Genomic DNA, 15,412 nt, shown 5'->3' with positions numbered 1-15,412 from the left:
AACTGTATTTTTCATGTGTTTTTCATGTGAGGGAATCTTGGAAATATCTTTACTAATTGCTTTGAAATTTTGAAACCACGTTACATTCGAATAGGCGCGTCTTTTTATATACCTACTATATACATGCCTCACGTGTGAAAGGAAAAAAACATGTTTTTTTTTTTTTAACAGTGCCATCTGTTAGACGTAGGAGCAACACACGCTGCAATCTTCAAAAGTTCTTCACTGATTGTTTGAAATTTTTACACAACGTTACATTCGAATAGGCGCGTCTTTTTATATATCTACTATATAGATGCCATCCTTTTGATAGGTAAAACATGTTTTTTTTTTTAAAAAACAGCGCCATTTGTCGCACATAATAGCACAACCCGTTCTCGCAAATTTAATAAGTCAATTTTGACTTATTAGTTGCGTGCATTGGTGACATACTAAACATAATAGTTTCCCTTGAAAAGCTTCATAGAAAACACCGACCTTACCTAACCTACTTAGTATGTTAAAATAAGCATCTTATAGCTTCGTAATTACAATTGTTACTTAACCTATTATAGGTATAGGCTTGGTAATAATTGTAATTACGAAGCAATAAGATGCTTATCTTAACATACTAAGTAGGTTAGGAAAGGTCGGTGTTTTCTATGAAGCTTTTCAAGGGAAACTATTATGTGAAGTATGTCACCTATGCACATATATAATAATTCAATATTGACTTATTAAATTTGCGAGAACGGGTTGAATAGTAACACGCACACAATGCTAAATATGTCCCAAATTCCATTTCAATGTTTCCAATTGCATTGATAAATTATATTTTCATAGATTTCGATTTATTTTATTTTTTTATTGAATAATTTTGTGTGACATTGTGTTGAAATTGAGCTGTGTTGCTTACCATACCATTCATTTTGTAGGAATAAGTATGGAAGTCACACCTGTGATAGGTAAAACTATGTTTTTCTTGAAAAACAGCGCCATCCGTTGCATGTAAGAACAACACACATGCTATACAAAATATGTTACACTTCCATTTCAGTGTCTCTGATTGCATTTAAATTGAATTTTCATAGATTATTATTTATTTTCATTTTGATTTAAATATTTTGTGTGAATTGCTTTGGAATTGAGCTGTGATGTTTACCATACCGTTCATTTCGTGAGTATAGTATATTTTATTGTTCATATTTTTATTTTATTTTTTAACAGTTTTTCTTATATTTTAGTGATGAGAATATCAGATCACTTTATGTTCCCAAATTTCTGACACAGATGGAAACTGAGTACAAAAATGAGCCACAGGGATGTAAGAAAGAACATTTTCAGTGTCAGGGTAGTTAACAGATGGAAAGCATTTGGCAGTGATGTGGTGGAGGCTGACTCCATACACAGTTTCAATTGTAGATATGATAGAGCCAAGTAGGCTCAGGAATCTTTACATCGGTTGATTGACAGTTGAGAGGCAGGGCCAAAGAGCCAGAGCTCAACCCTCACTAGCACAATTAGGTGAGTACTCATGTAAATATATTCATATGTAGATATGATAGAGCCCTGTAGGCTCAGGAATCTGTACATCAATTGATTGATGGGTGTGAGGCGGGATCAAAGAGCCAGAGCTCAATCACTGAAAGCACAACTAAGTGAGTACACGCACACACGCGCACACACACACACACGCACACACACTCACACACACACACACACATACACACACTCCTTGATGAGAAAGGAATGCAGATTCAAGGAGATGGTTATCCCAGGCTGCTAGGGGTACTGTACATTACATGCACCATGACGATGGGAAGATTATGAGTAGATGTACCGGTGATATATAATCCTCAACCAATCGACAGAATTCCCAGGCAAGAGGATGACAAAAACATCATGGCAGTTAACACTATAATTCAGAGGGCAGCCACTGTTGCCTGTAGAAACCGATCCCTTCTGCTCATCTTGGGGAATTTCAATCACGGAAGGATAGATTGGGAGAACAGGGAACCACACGGAGGTGAGGAAACATGGTAAGCTAAACTATTGGAGTGGCGACGAAACGTTTTAAGCCAGCATTTCAGGGGACCCACTAGGATGAGAGGAAACGATAATCAGCGAGACTCGACCTAGTCTTCACTGAACGACTCCGACTTAAGGGAAATCGGTTTCAAGGCCCCAGTAGGAATAAGCGATCACAGTGTAATCACGTTTGTGTATTTGGTCGAAGAACGGTTAATGTACTCAAGGAGGGGACCTAAAGACAAAAGGCTGGCATTCCGAAAGGCAAACTACGAGGAGATAAGAAAATTCCTAACATATATAACATGGGAAAGCTCAGGAGAAAGACTACCCAAGATATGATGGACTACATCACGAAGAAGATTAAGGAAGCAACAGACAAGTTTGCCCCAGTCTGAAAGGAAAAAATCGAAATGCAGATGAGAATCCCATGGTTTAATTAGAGATGTAAGCTAGTAAGGCAACAAAATACAAGGGTGCGGAGAAACAATAGAAATAACAGGACACTTGAGAGCAGAGAAAGATACCATAGTACAAGAAATGAATACGTCAGGGTGAGGGGAGAGGCAGAAGTGCAATACAAAAATGACATAGTAAGCATGGGAAATACTCAACCTATATTGCTGCCCAGCCACATCAGAAGAAGAAAGCAGTGAAGGAACAGGTGTATGAGATTGAGGATACGGGCTGGCAGATTCACTACAAACGATAAGGAAGTGTGCGATGTTTACCAGTTGACTGATCACATGCTGAAAATTATACTTTGTTCAAGAAAAACATTGCTTGCTCTAAATTCTCGTGACCCTGGTTCGAATCCCGGACAGGATCTGATAATTGTAAGTAGGCATATTTCATTGTAAAAATATTTAATTAACGTAAATAAACTCAAATATCCACGGCCTGTTGGTCTAGTGGAATGATTCCTGCTTTGGGTGCAGGAGGTCCCGGGTTCAACTCCCGGACAGGCCCTCAATATTTTCCTTCCCTAGCAAGTTAATTATACTGTAAATTTAATTGCTTACATTTTGCCAACATTAAGAAACGCACTATTAAACATAGGAGACATCATAAGACTTAATTTTAAGTAGCAAACCAGTATGATGCATATATTTTAAAATGTAATTAACTAATCTATATAAATGAAAATGGAAATGTTCATTTGTTAAGAATCGCTAATCTCCGAAAGTTCTTCACCGATTGCTTTGAACTTTTCACACAACATTCCATTCGCATCCGAGCAGGATTTTATATACATACTATATAGAAGTTACGTCTGTGACGGTAAAAACCCATGCTTTTTCTGAAAACCTGTATTTTTCATGTGTTTTTTATGTGAGGGAAATCTTGGAAATCACTTTACTAGTTGCTTTGAAATTTTGAAACCACGTTGCATTCGAATAGGCGCGTCTTTTTATATATCTACTATACACATGCCTCACCTGTGAAAGGAAAAAAAACATGTTTTTTTTTTAAATAGTGCCATCTGTTGGACGCAGGAGCAACACACGCTGCAATCTTCAAAAGTTCTTCACTGATTAGTTTGAAATTTTGACACAACGTTACATTCGAATAGGCACATCTTTATATATATATATACTATATAGATGCCATCCTTTTGATAGATAAAAACATGTATTTTTTGAAAAACGGCGCCATCTGTCTCACATAAGCAACACGCACACAATACTAAATATGTCACAAACTCCATTTCAATGTTTCCGATTGCATTGATAAATTATAATTTTATAGATTTCGATTTTTTTTTATTGAATAATTTTGTGTGACATTTTGTTGAAATTGAGCTGTGTTGTTTACCATACCATTCATTTTGTAAGAATAAGTATGGAAGCCACACACTGACAGGTAAAACTATGTTTTTCTTGAAAAGCAGCGCCATCCGTTGCATGTAAGAACAACACACATGCTATACAAAATATGTTACACTTCCATTTCAGTGTTTCTGATTGCACTTAAATTGAATTTTCATAGATTTTTATTTATTTTCATTTTGATTTAAATATTTTGTGTGAATTGCTTTGGAATTGAGCTGTGATGTTTACCATACCGTTCATTTTTTGAGTATAGTATATTTTTATTTCATTTTTTAACTGTTTTTCTTATATTTTAGTGATGAGAATATCAGATCACTTTATGTTCCCAAATTTCTGACACAGGTGGAAACTGAGTACAAAAATGAGCCACAGGGATGTAAGAAAGAACATTTTCAGTGTCAGAGTAGTTAACAGATGGAATGCATTAGGCAGTGATGTGGTTGAGGCTGACTCCATACACAGTTTCAATTGTAGATATGATAGAGCCCAGTAGGCTCAGGAATCTGTACATCGGTTGATTGACAGTTGAGAGGCAGGACCAAAGAGCCAGAGCTCAACCCTCACTAGCACAATTAGGTGAGTACTCATGTAAATATATTCATATGTAGATGTGATAGAGCCCTGTAGGCTCAGGAATCTGTACATCAATTGATTGATGGGTGTGAGGCTGGATCAAAGAGCCAGAGCTCAATCACTGAAAGCACAACAAGGTGAGTACAACTAGGTGAGTACACATATACACGCACACACGCGGACACACACACACACACACACACACACACACACACACACACACACACACACACACACACACACACACACACACACACACACACACACACACACACACACACACACACACACACACACATGCTCTCATTCTGGGGGTCTGATAGCTGAACGGACAGCACGCAGGGCTTGTTATTCTATGGACCGGGTTCGATTCCCGGACCAGGCAGAAACAAAAGGCAAAGTTTCTTTCACCCTAATGCTCCTGTAACCTAGCAGTAAATAGGTACCTGGGAGTTAGACAGCTGTTGCGGAGCTGCTCCTTGTGTGTGTGTGTAGGGGGGGGGGAGGGAATAGTTAATAGTAAGTTGCAGTTGATTGATTGAACTTTGAGAGGCGGGCAGAAAGAGCAGGGCTAAACCCCCGCAAGAACAACTAGGTGAATACAACTACGTGAATAAACACACACACAAACACAGAGGTTTGCAACGAGACTCGTCCTAGAGTTACGAGGGGATGGGGTATGAGGAGCGCCTGAAGGAACTGTGCCTTACGACACTAGAAAGAAGAAGGGAGAGGGGGAACATGATAGGAACGTATAAAATACCCAGGGGGATTGACAGAGTTGACATAGACGAAATGTTCACACGCAATAGTAACAGAACGAGGGGACATGGGTGGAAGCTGGAAACTCAGATGAGTCACAGGGATGTTCGGAAGTTTTCTTTTAGTTTCAGAGTAGTGGGGAAATTTAATGCACTTAAGGAACAGGTTGTGTAAGCAAATACTATTCATAATTTTAAAACTAGGTATGATAGGGAAATAGGACCGTAGTCATTGCTGTAAACAACTGATGCTCGAAAGGCGGGATCCAAGAGTCAATGCTCGATCCTGCAGACACAAATAGGTGAGTACACACACACACACACACACACACACACACACACACACACACACACACACACACACACACACACACACACACACACACACACACACACACACACACACACACACACACACACACACACACACACACACACACACACACACACATATACACACACACACACACACACAAACACACACACAAACACACACACACACACACACACACACACACACACACACACACACACACACACACACACACACACACACACACACACACACACACACACACACAGAGGCCGGCGGGAGTAAGCGGAAAAGCCCTAACATGGTAAGGAACTACCAAACAGGAAAAGCCAGAGAGTTACGGTAAGAGGAGAGATTCTTTACTTTAACAGGAATGACATTTCGAATACTTCTCGTATTCAGTATCAGATCTAAAGGAAAAACAGGTCACAATAAAATAAGTAGCAAAGAACTTATACCTAACAAAATTACCTGTCAGAAGAAAAGAGATATCAAACAACCTTGTTTATAAAACAAAACACTTAAACCTACTTGATGTGATCAAACCGAATAAAACTTTATAGCTGTCATGGGCAGTTATAAACTTTATTAAACTAAATGTTTATTAAACTTATTAAACTTTATTATAAACTTTATAACTGCCAGTTCGAGAAGTCGGACTAGCAAACAATAACGAGTGGAGTACCTCAAAGATCGGTGCTGGGACCAATTCTATTTCTAATAAACGTAAATTGATATGTTTACAGGTGTAGAATCCTACATGGTGTTGTTCATAGATGATGCAAAGTTGATGAGAAGAGTTGTGACAGATGAGGATTGCAGGATCCTCCAAGAGGACTTGAACAGGTTGCAGAGATAGTCAGAAAAATGCTACTAGAGTTCAACACAAGAAAATGTAAAGTTCTGGAAATGGGATTAGATGATAGGAGACTAAAGAGACAGTACACAATGAAGGGGAACTGCCTATTTGAGACGACTCAAGAAAGAAACCTGGGCATGGACGTAACACCTAATCTAACTCCTGAGGCACAAATAAATAGGATGTCGACAGCAGCGTTCTCTACACTGGCAAAAGTTAGAACATCATTCAGAAACCTAAGTGAGGAGGCATTTAGGGTACTTTACACTGCCTACGTGAGGTCAGTCTTGGCGTATGCCACCCCATCATGGAGTCCCCACCTGAAGAAACACACAAGGAAACTGGAAAAGGTTCAGAAGTTTGCAACAAGACTCGTCCCAGAGTTACGAGGGATGGGGTATGAAGAGCGCCTGAAGGAACTGAGCCTTACGACACTAGAAATAATAAGGGAGAGGAGGGATATGATAGGAATGTATAAAATACTTAGAAGGATTGACAGAGTGGAAAAAGACGAAATGTTCACTTGGAATAGTAACAGAACAAGGGGACATGGGTGGAAGCTGTAAACTCAGATGAGTCACAGAGATGTTAGGAAGTTTTCCTCTAGCGTGAGAGTAGTGGAAAATGGAATGCACTAAAGGAGCAGGTTCGGGGAGCAAATTCTATTTATAATTTTAAAACTAGGTATGATAGGGAAATGGGGCCAAACTCAATACCAGACGCAAACCACTCCTCAGGGAGACGGTAATGTTCCTGTAGAGGGGACTTCAGCAATACAACCATAATTTGCAGAATTGTTTATATAATTAATTAAGTTAATTAAACTTTCGCGCATCGGTTACTCCTCGAGGCGTAACCAATTTTTCTCCCAAGTGCGAATAAGGGGCGCGCTCACGAGTCGTGAGAAAAAATATTGGTATAAAATCCATTTTTTATCCGATCGATTTGGGGATAGTTTCAAAATGCGCGCAATGACATTCCCGTTCTCCCCAATAGGCCACATGGCACCCCGGCTTACGCGATCACGTGGTCGGTCCATTGTTTTGTTGACACGAGGAGTGCCCGCACCGCTCTCCCCTCGCGCGCCTAACTTGATCTGTTTTACGCATCTATTTCCGTTCCCGTGTGTTTGTGACCCATTATATACGTTTACCATGGATCCTGGTCAAGGCCCAAGCAGTGGTACGTGGAAAGGAGCGAAGACGTCTGCCAAAGAAGACAAGATAAGTATGATTTACAAAAGGTATCGTGGGGTGAGGCTCACTCCCTCCAAGATTCCTGGGCTTGTTGAAGCATTATCGGACGTTGATGATGATATTGAAGGGGATGAACCTGATTGTGATATTTTCCAAGGCGATAATGAATATAGTGAGGCAGAAGAATATGATATTTCTACAAGTGAGGAGGAGAGTATGACGGAGAGTGAGGAAGATGTACCAGCCCTGCGGCATCGAAAGCGAACACGTCCGGTACCTAGTCGAGGGCCTCAGGCTGATAATGTCTGGAGTCGTAGCAACACTCCTCCAATGGTTGATGATTTTACTGCAACCCCAGGCCTGACCATTCCCACACCAACGTCTCCATTACAATTTATACAAATATTTTTTACAAGAGCGTTGATAGAATATCTCACCATCAAAATAAACTTGGATGCCTCACAGATTATACAGTTTGCTTCTGAGACCTCAAGGAATTTGTGGAAACCAGTTACATTAAAAGAAATGACCAGATATTTGAGCCTCTGGCTATTGATGGGGGATAATCAAGCTCCCCTACCATGAGAATGTACTGGCAAACAAATAAGCCCTAGCATGCTCGTTTCTTCAACGTGTTTATGTCGTCGAGACGGTTCCAACATATTGCCCAGTTCTTCCATACATATAAACAACAATGCAGTTCCCGAGAACAATCCTGACAGGTTGATAAAAGTGCGACCAGTGATGGAATATTTTACAAAGAAATTTGCAGAAGTATATGTTCCAAAGAAAGAATTGAGTCTGGATAAAGGTACGATGCCATGGCGAGGCCGACTCTCTTTCAAGGTGTACAATCCCAACAAACCCGACAAATATGGTATAAAATTTTACATGTTGGCTGAATCAACATCTGGCTACATATATGATTATGTCATATATTGTGGCATTGGAAAAACTACAGTGGAAACCGTCATGGGGATTGATTCAGCCCCTATTGAACAAGGGCTATCATCTGTACATGGATAACTACTACAACTCAGTTACCCTGACAGAGAAGTTACGAGAAGTTGGGGTTTACACATGTGGCACACTTAGACTGCAACGTGGCGCACCAAAGGAACTGCAACAGCAGGCAAAGGGTAAAATTGCATTGGATACCACCCTGTACCGGCGCAAAGATAACACATTTGTTATACTATGGAAAGACAAGCGCGTTGTCTCACTCATAACCAACTTGCACAATGCAGATACTAATGAAGGGCAGCGAAGGAAACGCATTCGAAAACGTTACGGAACAACTGGACTCGAACTGGTAACAGTGAACAAACCGAAAGAAATATGTGATTATAATCGGTTCATGAAAAGTGTTGATCACTTCGATCAAATGATCAAGTATTACGAGTTTGCAAGAAAAACTCACAAATGGACGAAGAACATCACGTTTTATTTTATGCAAATGGCTTTGCATAGTGCATTCGCTTTGTATAGGAACCACACAACTGATAGCAAGAAGCTCTCATTGCTAGAGTTTCACGAGGTGGCAATTTGGTCCTTACTGAAGTGGAACGCTGAGGAATGACCTGCAACAACTACAACCATACCACATGCTCCAGACATAGATGTTAACGCAGGTTATCCTGCGGATCCCGCCGTGTCAACACCCGGACCATCTGGTGCGAGGCGGCCTCTTTTCAGTTCAACACCTGCAAAACGTGTGATGTGGGACTGAGCGTTGTACTTTGCTACACTAGATACCACCGGAAAATGGTATTTTGGGTGGACAAGAAGTAACCATCTGCAACAGCTTCACTCCACCTACGAAACATCTGTTGAGGAGCTTCAGGATAGTTGACATGAAGGAGGTGGAGTGGAGAAAAATGCTCAACTTATTATTCTACCATCATCATCGCCTTGGTAAGTACAAATATTTTGAATAATTTTTCATCAATAAGATATTATATTTTATACATTTTGTAGACCATTACTTTGCTATTTTTTCATACCAGACTGGACAATATATCACATAAAATTCTATGAGTAAACGGGAAACTTCAGGAAGTATTTTTCGGGTGTAGCGGGTGTGGCGGACGGGTTGAAGTGGGGTGACTTTCGGCGTTGATACAGGCAGGGCTTGCCCAATATTTTTATTTCATATGCATATGTCTGTGTAGGGAATTTTATTGCGATCACTGTTCTATAAATGAAAACGGTGTACAACAAGTCTAAACTTGACAAACATGAAAATAACAAAAACATTTCGTCGGTTTTTGCCGCGCACGCAAATCGATCAACGGAGTTTTTTTATTTGGTGCCGTTCTAACTTATGCTGTGTTGAACTTGTATGCGTATGTTCTTCTAGAACATTCTATTGCGAACACATTGCTGTAGAATTGAAATACGTACATCGAAAATTAAAGTCAGGACAGTGAAAAGAGTATACACTTTTCGGTGTTGCTGCTTAAGCCCTCGAAACGCCGCGCGCACAAGGGGAAATTTTTATTTTTCGTTTGCCGGGAGCGCGAAAGTGCAACCCTCCCAACACCACGTGGGGAGACATTTGGAGATTCACTCACCTATTGTGTTAGCAGGACGGTAAGGTACTTGAAACCCCTGGTTGGATTACAGCAATGACTAGGTCAGAAAGGGCGTCTAGGTCCAGCAGTATTATGATTGAAGAAGAGGATAGGTTTGTGGAGAAGATGATTGGGAAATTTGTAGAGAAGAGGAATGTTTGGATATATGATCTAATCCAGGGGATTAAAAGTGAAATCTTTAATGAGATACTGGAAGAGGTTCAATTACTCAAACAAGAGTTTATGGATTATATTCAAGAGGAAATCAGGAAGAGCAGGGTAGAATGGAAAAGAGAAATAACTAGGTTTACAAATGAATTTGACAGGAATAAGGGAAGCTTGCCAGGGAAAGAGGGAGTAGTAGTGGACGGAGTAGCGGGTGTGGGAGGGCTGGGGGTCAGCCAGGGAGGGGGCCAAACATGGCTAAGTCGTGTGCTGGATGCTGTGTGGTATAGTAGTTGTCTTCACCACCACCAGTATTTACTCATTTATTCTTTTCATTGTATTTCTTGCACAGTCTATTCTTTTATTAATTTTCATATTATTTTGTTCACCTTTGAAGGGTATAACAGCCAAGTGTTAGGTGCCATTTTTGTTCCTTAATATTTTAGTAAATTGTTTTAATTATTTATTTGATGATTTTCATTTGCTTCCACCTGCGACCTAAACACTGCAAGGACCAATAGCAGCATTTTTTGTTTATTTGTGTGATGGAGAGCCATACCATCTTGGTTCAGTATAGCTGCGATACCACAACCTTCACAACAGAAACTCCTACATAGCCATATAAGAAGGAAAATGACAGTGAAAGACTGAATGACCAGGTTACGAAAAAGGGGAGGACAGTATACAGGAAATGATAAGAAACTTTGTGAAGAACTCAGTGCCAGCTTCCATGGAGTGTTCACTACTGAGGCTGAACAGCTAGAAGAGGAAGCAGCCCCTCATGAGAGAGACTAGTAAATATATAAAGGTAATAGCAGAGGAAGTAAGGATACAACTAACATCACTCAACATAACTAAAGCTATTGGGCAGAACAATCACCATGGATGGTCAAAGAAGTTGCACATGCCTCAGCATACCTCTGGCACTAATCTCTGATGAATCCCTAACAGAGGGCTAATTGCCCAGCTGCTGGAAGACGGCAAATGTGGTGCCACTCTACAAGAAAGCAGATAGAGAAGAGGCGCTTAACTACGTACAAGTGTCACTCACAAACATTCCTTGCAAAGTAGGAAAAGTACATACATATGCAAAATGAGTACAAGCAGAAAGTAGGATTTCTAGATGGCGCGAGTATATACTATGCCTAAAGCCACCAATACGCACAGTGTTTTGGGCAAGATGTAGGAAAACACATCTGGCTTATATTACTTCTTTTTTAAATTGTATAACTTACATATTGTTTAACTGTTGCATTAAGTACTGTAAATTAGGCAAGTTCCCACGAAGGCTAATTACAGTTATGCATCATTTACGGGATATACATTACTATTTATTATTTATTACGTTAATTCAATATAATGCCACGTATTGTAAGTCTTATAATTTACTTATTATCTACCTCAATTATGGCACTTATTGTAAAAATAAATATTTATCCCAGCAAGAGTATCATTTGCCTCCCAAAAATCTACACTCCTTTGTTTTTATACAATTCTCTCTCTGGGTAAATTGCTACATAAACACACACTGCCCAAAATGTTGCACACTCGAGATGAAGGGGAAGAGAACTATCAGGGGAAAGCGCCAAGTCATTACGACTATAATACTTGGAAGGGGTCAGGATAAGGATTAGGGATGGGACTTAAAGAAGGAATGGTGCCCAACCACTTGGACGAAGCGAGACCGTCAGTCTACCGTCCAGCCCAAGTGGCTGGGCATATACTGGAGATGAAGTTCGTCACAGTCACCAACAACTTACTTGGTCCATCCTGGACCACCAATATACTATCATTTGTTAGTGTCAAGTCAGTAAATTATCACATTAAATTTTCAAGATTTTAAGTCAAAGAATAATAAAGCAACAATGATCATTATAGAATAAAATACTTTATTTAAAACACAAATGTTTACAATAACAATAATAATAATAATAATTCAGGGGCAGGCAGCCAGTTCTCAATCCTCTGTGGTTTGAGAATCATTTTCGTCCTCATCCTCATAATCTGAGAACGGATCGAACATAAGAAAATCTTGGTTAATGGTGCCTGGCCATTGGTCAAGCTCAGATTCTTCGCCTTTATCAAGCTCTTGATGTTTATTGATCAATGTCTCCAAGTCCTCTAGGAGGCACTGGTTCTCAATTCTCTCATTTTCCTTCTTTTCTTCTTCTATTGTTTTATCATTTTGTTGTTTAAGGAAATGTTGAAGTCTTTCATGTAATGTTATTTTTACCTCCGTTTTCTGGGTTGATTGTGATCGATATGACGACATTTTAGATCGAACTCGGGACAGTTTCTCTGCCATTGAGTAACCTTCAGGGACTGTAGTCGCTCCCTTTCGAACCTTTTTTCCTTGAGACAAACTCACTTCCCGCCGCAGTCTCTTGCCTCCTGCAGACGTAGCGACGCCCTCCTCCTCCTTCTCCAGAACTCGCTTTTGGCGCTCCTGAACCCCAGATGCCATTTTTCTTTTCTCGATCTGGGTGGAAGGCTCTTGGGACTCCTCCAAGCAGGAATACTGAGAGCTAAGGAGACACACACACAGAGGTCTGAAGAATATCACAGATGGTGAAAACTTAGTGAAGATGAAGGTGATTCACGGGTAGGCCAAGCGGACGGGCTGGGGACCATTGGGAGTGTGTTTAAGTGAGTAGAGGTGAGAGAAGGTGGTGGTGTACCATCCACCATGTTTAGTGAGCAGAGGTGAGAGAAGGTGGTGGTGTACCATCCACCATGTTTAGTGAGCAGAGGTGAGAGAAGGTGGTGGTGTACCATCCACCATGTTTAGTGAGCAGAGGTGAGAGAAGGTGGCGGTGTACCATCCACCATGTTTAGTGAGCAGAGGTAAGAGAAGGTGGTGGTGTACCATCCGCCATGTTTAGTAAGCAGAGGTGAGAGAAGGTGGTGGTGTACCATCCACCATGTTTAGTGAGCAGAGGTGAGAGAAGGTGGCGGTGTACCATCTACCATGTTTAGTGAGCAGAGGTGAGAGAAAGTAGTGAAAGGTATGGGAAGATGGTGAAGAGTAAGGGCAAGGTGGTGATGTGTAAGGGAAGGTGGTGAAGGTTTGGGAAGATGGTGAAGGGTAGGGAAGGTGGTGAAGGGTAGGGAAGGTGGTGAAGAGTAACGGAAGATAGTGAAGGGTTGCGAGGGTGGTGAAAGGTAAGGAAAGTGGTGAAGTGTAAGGAAGGTGGTGAAGGGTAGGAAAGGTGGTGAAGAGCCGGGAAGGTGTTGAATGGTAGGGAAAGGGGTGAAGGGTAGGGATGGTTGAGAAGGGTAGGGAAAGTTGTGAATGATAGGGAAGGTATTGAAGGGTAGAGAAAGTTGTGGAGGGTAGGAAAAGTGGTGAAAGATAATGAAGGGTAGGGAAGGTTGTGAAGGGAAAGGAAGATTGTGAAGGGTAAGGATGGTGGTGAATGGCAAGGAAGGTAGTGAAGGAAAAGGAAGGTGGTGAAGGGTAGGGAAGGTAGTGAAAGGTAAGGAAGAATCGGGAAGATGGTAAAGGGAAGAAAAGATGGTGAAGGGTTGGGAAGATGGTGAAGAGTAAGGGAAGGTTGTGAAGTGTTCGGAAGGTAGTGAAAAGTTAGGGAGGTGTTGAAGAGTCAGACAGGTGGTGAATTTTAGGTAAGGTGGCGAAGGGTAAGGGAAGGTGGCGAAGAGTCGGGAAGGTGGTGATGTGTAAGGGAAGGTGGTGAAGGGTAAGGGAAAGTGGTAAAGGGTATGGCAGGTGGTGAAGGGTAAGGAAGGTGGTGAAGGGTAGGGAAGGTGGTGAAGGGTAGGGAAGGTGGTGAAGGGTAGGGAAGGTATTGAAGGGTAGGGAGGGTTATCTTGAGGATATCTTGAGATGATTTCGGGGCTTTTTAGTGTCCCCGCGGCCCGGTCCTCGACCAGGCCTCCACCCCCAGGAAGCAGCCCGTGACAGCTGACTAACACCCAGGTACCTATTTTACTGGTAGGTAAGAGGGGCATAGGGTGAAAGAAACTCTGCCCAATGTTTCTCGCCGGCGCCCGCGATCGAACCCGGGACCACAGGATCACAAGTCCAGTGTGCTGTCCGCTTGGCCGACCGGCTCCCTTAGGTAAAGGGTAGAGAAGGTTGTGAAGTGTAGGGAAGGTGGTAAAGGGTAGGGAAGGTGGTGAAGGGTAGGGAAGGTGGTGAAGGGTAGGGAAGGTGGTGAAGGGTAGGGAAGGTGGGGCAGGGTAGGGAAGGTGGTGAAGGGTAGGGGAGGTGGTGAAGGGTAGGGAAGGTGGTGAAGGGTAGGGAAGGTGGTAAAGGGTAGGGAAGATGGTGAAGGGTTGGGAAGGTGGTGAAGGGTAGGGAAGGTGGTGAAGGGTAGGGAAGATGGTGAAGGGTAGGGAAGGTGGTGAAGGGTAGAGAAGGTGGTGAAGGGTAGGGAAGGTGGTGAAGGGTAGGGAAGGTGGTGAAGGGTAGGGAAGGTGGTGAAGGGTAGGGAAGGTGGTGAAGGGTAGGGAAGGTGGTGAAGGGTAGGGAAGGTGGTGAAGGGTAGGGAAGGTGGTGAAGGGTAGGGAAGGTGGTGAAGAGTAGGGAAGGTGGTGAAGGGTAGGGAAGGTGGTGAAGGGTAGGGAAGGTGGTGAAGGGTAGGGAAGGTGGTGTAGGGTAGGGAAGGTGGTAAAGGGTAGGGAAGGTGGTGAAGGGTAGGGAAGGTGGTGAAGGGTAGGGAAGGTGGTAAAGGGTAGGGAAGGTGGTGAAGGGTAGGGAAGGTGGTGAAGGGTTAGGGAAGGAGGTGATAGGAAGAGAAGGTGGTGAAGAGTCGGGAAAGTGTTGAAGGGTAGGGAAGGTGGTGAAGGGTAGGGAAGGTGGTGTAGGGTAGGGAAGGTGGTGAAGGTAGTGGTGGTCTGTTAGTCTGTCTGTCTGTCTGTCCGTCAGTATGCCTGTCTGTCTGTCTGTCTGTCTGTCTGTCTGTCTGTCTGTCTGTCTGTCTGTCTGTCTGTCTGTCTGTCTGTCTGTCTGTCTGTCTGTCTGTCTGTCTGTCTGTCTGTCCGACTGTCTGTCTGTCTGTCTGTCTGTCTGTCTGTCTGTCTGTCTGTCCGACTGTCTGTCTATCTGTCTGTCTCTCTGTCTGTCTGCCTGTCTGTCTGTCTGTCTGTCTGTCTGTCTGTCTGTCTGTCTGT

General features: G+C 42.2%; 1 non-coding gene across 1 annotated transcript; it reads left to right on the top strand.

Annotated features, from left to right (window-relative positions):
* The first annotated feature begins 2,904 nt into the window (after positions 1–2,904).
* TRNAP-UGG (transfer RNA proline (anticodon UGG)) lies at positions 2,905–2,976 on the top strand. Its single transcript has one exon. It is a non-coding gene; the product is annotated as a tRNA-Pro (tRNA).
* Positions 2,977–15,412: the final 12,436 nt, after the last annotated feature.

This window comes from Procambarus clarkii, chromosome 36 (assembly GCF_040958095.1).
Source record: "Procambarus clarkii isolate CNS0578487 chromosome 36, FALCON_Pclarkii_2.0, whole genome shotgun sequence".
In the NCBI taxonomy this organism is placed as follows: Eukaryota; Metazoa; Arthropoda; class Malacostraca; order Decapoda; family Cambaridae; genus Procambarus; species Procambarus clarkii.
The sequence above is the reverse complement of the archived record's forward strand: the minus strand, read 5'-3'. Positions and strand labels throughout refer to the sequence as shown.